Raw genomic sequence first — 9,594 nt, forward strand, 5'->3', positions numbered from 1 at the left:
GAGGAGAGTTGGGGATAACTAGTGATAAATATGTATGTAGATAATTAGCCCCTGCCCTCCCTAAAAAGACAATGGCTAACTCTAGTGGGGAAAAGTCCAGTTTACTAGAAGACTCAGCTCTAAATAGCAGAATAATAGTGTACACACTGCACAGTAATCTAACTGAAATTATAAGCTACGTTGGAAGAATAGGTAGACAGGAAGTGTCCAAGGATGTGGTAGGGGTTGGTTGTGAAAGAGAACTAAATCTTTGTCTTTCATATTGAGAAATCAATAGATAATGCTTACAACAGGAAAATAAAGAGGTAGCAAGTATGTTAGTTAGTGATAAGGGGAATATTACCAAAATAATCAGTTAAAAGTGTTGAAAGTAGTTGCCTCTAGGGAGCAGAAAATGGAGGGGGTAGTTCAGGGAACTGGGTTTTTTTGGTTAAAAACCATAAAAAACAATTTAACACAAACTACGCATGACTATAATTTTCATAAAAAATACATTGCAAAACAAAAGACTGCATTACAAGCAACCTAATATAGAGAAACAGGACAGATCTAAGCAGACAGCGAAAGAGAAGGAAGGGTTGGTGAGCGACGAGGCCGCGGGGACAGGCATGCTAGCTAGAAACAACAGCATGTGCTGTGTCGAAACAGAACTGATGAAAGGTTAGTGTGGCTGGACCGTGCTGAGCAATGAGGAGAAAGGCAGACGATGAGCCAGCACAGACAGGTGGGGACAGAGAAGGCCTTGTCAGCCACATTACCTCAGGACTTTATCTTAGGAGCCATGAGAAGACTTTGAAGAGTTTTCAGTGGGAGGTTGTCTCAGGTTAATATTTGAGATCCCTGTCTATGGTGCTGAGAACGTATTGGAAGGAGACAAGAGAGGAGCAGGGTAAGTGAGCGAGGGGTTGTCCTGAAAGATGGCCAGTTCTTTTCCTTGAGGTCCTGGGGGGGATGGCTGTGAATTACTGATAAAGCATATACTGAGGAGCAGTAGATTTGAGAACAAAAAACATGAGTATGCTGAGTTTTAGTTAAGATGGGTTTAAGTTGTCTGCAAGTTGTCCAGGTCAAGATGTCAGGTAACCAATTAAAATCACAGGTCATGGGCTTAACAGAAAGGTCTGGCCTAGACATGCAAATTTAAGTCATTAACATATAGATTGATGGTAATTAAAATCCCTGGGAGTAGGTGGATGGCTTAGAAAGAGAGCTTAGAGTGGGCGGAGCCCTGTGGAACCCACAATTTCAAGGTTGAGTATTGCAGACCAAGAAGGAACAGCCAGAGAGGTAGGAGGAGACCCAGTAGAGGGTGTGCTGGAAGCCACATGAAGATCCACTGGGTTCCACATTGATACATAATTCAGACATTCAGATGGAACTCTCCATGACAGCGTTTAGCCACGTAGAGAGAGACGAACCTCAAGAGTAGACAAATTAAAACAAACAAAAAGACCAGAGGGCTGCAAGTTGAGCCCCAGGGCCACTAAAGGTAGAGGCAGAAGAAAAAGAAGACACAGCCCCCCCCCAGGGTTGTGCCAAAAAAGCATGATGCTGGTCACAAAGGCTGAGGCACACCGAGGGGGCTCAAATGAGGCAGAAACATAGAACAGAACAAGAAAGAAAAAAAAGTCATTGTGACAAACTAGAAATTAGCTAAACTTCTGGGAGTTTTGACACCCACTTTAATAGGTGAATAACTGTTGTAACCAATGGGTTTATAAGAAACTGTTTGAGAGACAAAGATTAGATTGTGTGATTTCTTTGGCTTTTCGTCATTCATTTGGGCAGATTGATGCAAATCCTCATAGGGCTTAACCTTAGCCACTGAGATGTGTCATTTCTGGATGGTTCCTCCTCTCAGAGTGCGTACTGTCAGAACCTCCTGTTCTGCCATGTCTGCTTATCACACTCACAGAGACCTGCGACTGAGGTCTTTCCAACTGCGAAACCACTTCCTAAGTACCAGAAATGAGATGTTTTTCTACTCAAGTGAAATGCAAAACATAAACACAGGCCCTCTTGAAAGGGTAACAAATAAAATTATGCCCAATTGGAATGCCTACTTTAAAAGTCTGAAAATAATAACCCCTTGTTGAAATGGTCCTATCAATTGCTATTTTTCTCTACACACTGTTTTAATAAAACAGCATCAAAAAACCTGACAGGAAGGCATTATAATTTTTCACTTTAACCAAAAAAAAAAAAAAAATCAATGAAGCTTAATGTGCACAATTTTCTGGTCTTTGGAAGGACCAAATGGGTATGTTCTACATATATTCTGCATATTGTCTTGATTGCTGTGGATGTTAAATAAATAGTAAATGCCTCAGGAAGAATGTTTAACGCTAATGAATGCTAACACGTAGGAGTTGAAATAGGGCATCAGAAAAATCACAGAACAGTGGTTTTGACACATAGGCCCTGGTTTGTGTGGTCATCTGCTGCATAAGAGGAAATGCTTACTTCTTTTATTTTTCCTGTCTCAAAACAATGCTGGTTAAAACAATGCTTTAGAAAAAATAAACTTAAGAGAATATATTCTTTTTTCTTGTCATCTATGTCTTTACTTCTTCACTTGCAATCATATATTTTGGTTGCTTGAAAATGTTGGCTAAATGCATAGCTGAATCACATCCAAAGTTCAGCTCCCCAGGAAAATCTGGGTATTTTGCTCAGATTGGTAGCAAACCATAAAAATCGACTCCAGCAAATTTATGCAAATAAGCAATTTATTGGAAACTTTAAATGGCTCACAGCATCAGAAAACAGGTAGCAGGCAAAGGATACCGGGCAGCTGAGCATTTCACAGGGTCATGCTAGTTAGAATGTCGCCACTGGCCTTCACTACAAGTTACTGGTCACTTCCCACCTTGACTGGCTGTCCTTCTGCCACTCAACCCCCTCCTGCCACCATGAGTAATCTCTGACTGCCCTGACTCTCTGCTTCACCCCTCAAGATTTAAAGTTTGAGGTGAGAACATCCCATTCGCCCAGCCTTGCTAGTGAGCTCCTTCTCTGGACTCCAGCAAGAGTGGGGACAGAATACTTTTCCCACCTTGGGTTCTGTAGAGGAAGACAGGACCCTGCCCACATCAAGATTCACACAACTGGGTGTTCCCCAACACCAGCCCTGGGCAACCAAAGAAAGACATATGACCACCACAACAGGTTTCACAATTTTTTGACTGTGACCCCTAAGAAGAAATTTACAGCACACACCAGTGCACACACGAACACTTATATGCATGTTTATAAATGAAAGTTTCACATGATAATACTTATCATTACTAATCAGACTCACCACCTACTGTCCAGTGGGTGGTGCACGAAAAACACTAGGGATGCCATCCACATGGACTACAACGCAAATGACATTCCCAGAGTACGCAGTGCCCAACCTGCACAACGATACCTAGCAGCCCTGTGTACAACGCATTTTGTTCTATTTTCTTCTATTTAATTTTCTGTAAATGTTCATTGCAAACCACTACATTGACTCCCATGCTATGGACTGAATTGTGTCCCCCTACCAAAATACCAATGTTGAAGTCCTAACTCCCAATGTTACTCTATTTAGAAATAGGGTGTTAAGGAGGTAATTAAGGTTAAATGAGGTCACAAGGGTGGGGTTGTAGTCTGATAGGACTGGTGGCCTTATAAGAAGAGGAAAAGATCTCTCTTCCCCCACCCCCCTCACCTCATGCATACACACCTAGGAAAAGTCAGGTGACCACACAGCTAGCAGGTGAGAAGGCAGCTTCTGCAAGGCAGGAAGAGGGCTCTCACCAGAACCTGACCATGCTGGTATCCTGATCTCAGAGTTCCAGCCTCCAGAACCGTGAGAAAATAAATTTCTGCTCTTTAAGCCAGCCAGTCTACGGTATTTTGCTATGGCACCCCTAGCAGACTAAGACAGCCCACTAATAGGTGTCAACCTCACCGTCTGAAAACCACTGCCTTACACTATGCTTAGGGCAATGCATGAGAAACATGTGGACCCTTTAGAAGTCCATTTCCAGTTTCAGAGGTTCCCTGATGCTTCTAGGCTGCAGCTGTTGCACAGGAAAGCCCACCTGTTCTGAAGTTCCATCTCCCATTTCTCTCCCTGGGGCTTTTCCCCCATTTGTTTCCCATTTGACCCCTTCATTAGCCCTATGTGGGGAATTAAACAGGTCACCTTCCTTCCTTCCTTCGTTCTTTCCTTCCTTCCTTGCTTTTTCCTTCTTTCCTTTGCTCCCTCTTCCTTCCTTATCTCTTTTAATAAATGGATTCTTTAAGATCTCAACACTTCCTTAAGCTACAATATCTGTTGAAAACATTTTCATTAACTCAAAACGGATTTCAAGTGCAGAGGATCAACACTGACTATTTGGCTTTGAAAGCTTTGTTAAGTCTATTCTCTAACCATCATGAGCAAAGCTGTGACAAAGAAATAGAAAGGCCAATTTTTTTTATTTTGAAGACAAGCCTAGCCCCACCCACTATATAAAACTAATCCAATGTGGTCTAGATTAGCACATAGTCAAGACTGGTCTCTATCAAAGGGAATAAATTAAGGAAAATTACCTTAGAAAATGTGTTACCTCCCCTGTACCCTGTTCCTACTTGTCTTATTTCACCTCCTCTTAGCACTCAGCATTGGCTTTCACTCCAGATAACAATGTGTTTTTAGCCTCTTCTGTTCAATCTTTGCTCTGACTTCTTCTACACCTTAAACTGTTAAAAAGGTAGAGAATTATCTTACAGTGACTTTTACCACATTCCAGTTACCTTGTACGTATTATCCCATCTTCTCCTCATACCCATGGGGTACGTACTCTTAACTCCAATTTTCAGGTGAGGACTTGGAGATTTAGACGGTTTAGTTCACACCAAAGTTTGTGATTCTTTGTTCTATACAACAGTATTGTCCAATTGCATCATTTTATTCAAATGCAACCGGAGCACTGTCTTTCAAAAATTCTGTCTTTGTACATCGAGGTGTCCTAGACAAAGGGGTACCACGGCCTACTGCTCTTTGGGCACCCACAAGTCCCAGTTCCGATGGTGGGCACTGCACACAAGTCACCTGGATGACAGTTTGTCCCATAAGAGTTTATATTCTCTGCCCAAATGGGCTTCCATTGAAGCATTCTGTTGAATTCTGAAGATAAACCCAAGAAATTGAAAGCTTCATGGTTTCCCTATTACTTATCACATTAAACTTCTTTTATCTCATTTTCAAAACTATCTATAAATTGAATCCATCCATCCTCATCCTTCCGGTCTAAGCTATGATATAATAGGCTTTTCTTCAGTGTCTTTTGAACCATGTTGTTGTGGAAATAGGATGGGACCAGCAGTCAGAAAAACCTAGACTCTTGTTCCGGTTTTGCTCTTGGCAGCTCTGGATCTTTTAGACCATCAGCTTACCTTCTTGGATGATCGTCTCTACAGCTCTGAATTAACAGAATTCTACAAAATCCTATCTAAGATCTCTTTCTGCTTTGAAATTCAAGTAAAATTTCATCTTATAGCATATTCTCAATTCATTGTTCAGGGTTTTGTAGTTAGAAGACTGAAAAAAAGTGGTGCTAAACTGTTCTATTTAGTCCTAAACAGCTATTAGTTCTATATAGTTAATTCTAAACGCAGTGGTTTAGAATTAATGCTATTTTTTTAGATTAGAATAACTCACTTCTCCAAAGACTTAGGTGTTAGTACTGTGATGCTTCTAGATTGGCAGGGAAAGCAAGGGAAGGCGTGGGAAGGAAGTGGTGAGGGCAAGGTGCCTGGGGTACAACCGGAGAGGGAAACGTGGTCAGTGCAGATCGGGGAAATTCCTCTCTCTGGCCCTGCACACAGAACTGCACGCTAGCGTGATTCCCCGGACACTCGTTCTGAAAGTGCCCTGGGGAGCCCTCCTCGGGACCTGGCTGCGGGCCTTGAATGACCAGCTGGTTTACATCAGGTAGCCAGGGAGCTGCTCTCACCCTTCTTCTTCTCTCCTTTTGAAATGAAATTTCAGCTTCTCAAGCAGGAAAACTTGGAACAAAATTTGGTACAAATCTCGAAGCTCATCTACTCATAAACTTTCAACTTTTGAAAAATGCAAACAAATCAGACTTGCAGAGCAAGAGCATGGCCGTGCTGGCCGTGCTTGCGTTTCTCAGCACAGCAGGGCCGCTCAGAGTTCAGCTGCTTCAGGGACCTTTTCATGTGCCTTGGCCAATCAAGCAAAACTATTTTCAAGGTATACCCAAGTTCAATATTTTATACTTTGGAGAAATTTGAGGGCATAGACCAGTGAGGAAGATGAAGAAAAGAAAAATCCATAGAACTCTGGACAGCGGCATTGAGCCAGCCAAGTACCAGACCCCAAAGGGAACCTATAGGCGCCCGGCTGTCCTTTGGCGCCTGGGAGCTGATTTTAAGCAGCCTGTATGAGGGCTGGCGAAGGTCTGAGATGCAAAAAGACCACAGCAATGCCTCCTTCACCCTCACTCTGGACGAATCTTACAGGTGGGCAGGGATACAGTCACCTCCACAGTGTGCTTTGAGGGGCTTGGGAAGGATAACCGTTCCTCCATTCTTCCTAGAGAACAACCTTCCCTACCTTGCCTGAAATTTCACCATCCGTCATTTGGTCCCTTTAGCCAAGCACTGCCCTCTCTCCAGTTTTCATTTAAATTATAAACACTCTTGGAAAACACATCACACTCACTCCCTGGTACTTTACTATGAATAAGTCTACTAAGTGTACCAAGAATCAGGACAAGCCAGTGAGGACAGAGATCAGATAGGAGAGGGAAATGACATCTCAGTAGGGAAAACCTTTCCCTACATCACAGATTTGCCTGGGATCAGCCCCATTCCTGTAACACACACTATACTCCCAGTGCAAGAGAAAATCTGAGATGACCAGTGTGTTTTCTTGAATCATTAAAGCATCTTCCCAAGATGGCCTAGATCTGACAGCACTATGGCAAAGGAAAGACACCAAATGAGAAACACAAGATAGAATATCTTGCATGGCAATAAATAAATGTTCCTTTCTTTCCTTTCCTAGTGTTTCAATATCTCTACTATATTAATTCTTCCTCACATAGCTACATTCCTTAGAAGTGTGGGTAGTGTGGGTTTTGTATCTGAAATGACAGGAAATTTCAAATAAAGTTCCTAAGAAATTGATCTTTGAGAAAGAGCTGTGGCCATCGATATTAGCTGGGTCCCCTATCTGTTCAACACAGCCTTGGCAGCTGATTCCAGTTTTTAGTAGAATTGGAGGTGGGAGTTAAAGCTAGCAGAACAAAGAGGTTAAAAAAATACATTATAAAGAAGGCGCTAGCATAGAGGTCACTTCTCTATATATTATTTACTATTTCAAATATTTCTGGGTCACTGAATTTATAAGTGCTGTAATGGCACAAGGTTGATTACATAATGCAATATGATAATACCCCCTTACTTTTACAGAGTAGTTTGTATTTTTAAAGGAAATGGTCCCTTCTTGTTTCCTTTTTATACATGTGGAATGAAAATACTATCTTCGCTAATCCTGCCAAACAAAAAAATCCTCACCAACTGATTCATTCCAATTCCCACTACTCAGTAAACTGCAATTCCTTCTTTTTCCATCTGTTTCTCCAGCTCTCTATTCCTGCAACCTGTGCCTCTAGCTTTCATAGTCCTGTTTTCAGTTTTCATCTTCTCTCACGGCTTTCTTAGGGGATGTCCTTTTTTCTTTTCCTTAGGTTTTAGCTCCATTTTTCTGCTTTAGTGCTAGTCCCTGTATTTCTACTTCTTTTTGTTGCTTTTCTCTCCTAATTTTGAGATATTCATTTCTTTATCAATTCACTGAACACACATTATGTAGGTGGCACAATATTAAGTACAGGCGAGCCAGAAATGAAAGGCACGGCCTTTCCTTAAGGGACTCGAAGTTGAGGGTAACAGATGAGTAAACAAATCTTTGTCACACAGAGGGTGTAACACGTGCCACAGAGGAGAGACTGACGGTGGCAGGGATGCTTCCTCGAGAAGCTGACACTTGAGCTGAGTTCTGAAGGACCAAAATTCACAGTGGCTCACCAGGCAGAGAAGGGGCTGGAAGGTGGGAAGGACATTCGTTCCAGGCAAAGAAAATAGTCTTTGTCAAGGTAGGATGCAAGAGAAAGCACTAGGCTGGATGCCCCAAGTGTTGCTGGAATGAATAGGGTACGAGGGGAGGGTGTTAGGAACGGGCCTGGAGAAGTGTTGAGGTGAGGTCGTTGTGCGCTGTGTGCAGGGTGTAGGAATTTTAATTTTATGTTAAAAGGATGTAGAGCTATTGCCCTTAAGTAGTGGAGTGACCTGCTGAGAAAGACCATGCAGGCCAGGCATGCCAGGAATCCCCAGGCAGGAAAAGAGGGCAGGAGGGAGTGGGGAGACCGATGCAGGCTAGAAAGGCTGTAAGGTAGGAGTGGGGTGATGAAATTCAGACATAGAATGCACTGGATTTGGTGAGCAACCGGAAGGTGCAGGAGAGAGGAGAGTGGAGAATGGCTCTCAGAATTTCAGCAGCAGGGTGCATCGTAATGAGGTTCCCCAAGACTTGGGAGGAGGAGCAGGCTCTGGAGAAAACATGAAAAGTTTCCTTTTGACCCACCCTTGACTCGGACATGGTGCACCCAGGTGGAATGAATGGAACTGGGGAGGAAGTCTATGGAAGGACCAATTTGGGGGTTTCCAGGGTGAGGTGGAGGCAGGTGGGTGCAGGGGAGGTGAACCAAGGGTCTTCACTCGGGAACCAGTGCCCCGTGTGACCCGGCCCCTACTTACTCCTAACTCCTCCAGACACGACCACCACTGTGGCCGCTCCCGTTAGTTACCAGTGGGGCAGCCAGCAGTCCTGGGCCCTGACGGTGCCCCAGCTCACCCAGCAGGTGTTTGATGCCAAGAACATGACGGCTGCCAGCAACATGCCCCCCATGACCACTGCCTGACCGTGGCCTCCTTGTGCAGGGGCCACAGGTCCATAAGGAGGTGGACGAGCAGATGCTTACCGTCCAAAACAAGAACAGCAGCTATTTTGCCAAGCAGATCCCCAACTATGTGAAAACAGTTGATTGTGACATCCCACCCTGGGGGTAAAAATGTCCTCCACCTTCATCAGCAACAGCAGGCCATCCAGGAGCTGTTCCAGCGCATCTCAGAGCAGTTCACAGCCATCTTCCAGCACTGGTCCATGGGCGAGGGCATGGATGAGATGGAGCTCACGGAGGCCAGGAGCAACACCAACGACCTGGTGCCTGAGTACCAGCAGGACTGGCAGTCCTGGCAAGACCAGGACACCACGGCCCAGGTGGATGGTGAGCTTGAGGAGGAGGCCGAGGAGGAGGTGGCCTAGAGCTGTCTGGTACCTGACGAAGTGTGGAAGCTGTGTGAACGCTTTCTTCACTCGCACCCTGTTCTGACAGCCACGTCTCACTGTGCGTGCGCTTTCTCTTCCTGCTGTCTTGACATCACATGCTTACAGACACCACCATTAAAGCATTTTCATCATGGAAAAAAAAAACCAAACTTGCCAAGCTCTTTCCCACTTGAGCTCTTTTCCTCTGCTTGGAAATTCTCCTT

General features: G+C 44.0%; 1 pseudogene; it reads left to right on the plus strand.

The window, feature by feature from the left end:
* Nucleotides 1–467: 467 nt before the first annotated feature.
* Nucleotides 468–9,367, plus strand: LOC131398902 (tubulin beta chain-like; annotated as a pseudogene).
* The last annotated feature ends 227 nt before the right edge of the window (nucleotides 9,368–9,594 follow it).

The sequence above is a fragment of the Diceros bicornis genome, chromosome 36, assembly GCF_020826845.1.
Source record: "Diceros bicornis minor isolate mBicDic1 chromosome 36, mDicBic1.mat.cur, whole genome shotgun sequence".
Lineage (NCBI taxonomy): Eukaryota > Metazoa > Chordata > Mammalia > Perissodactyla > Rhinocerotidae > Diceros > Diceros bicornis.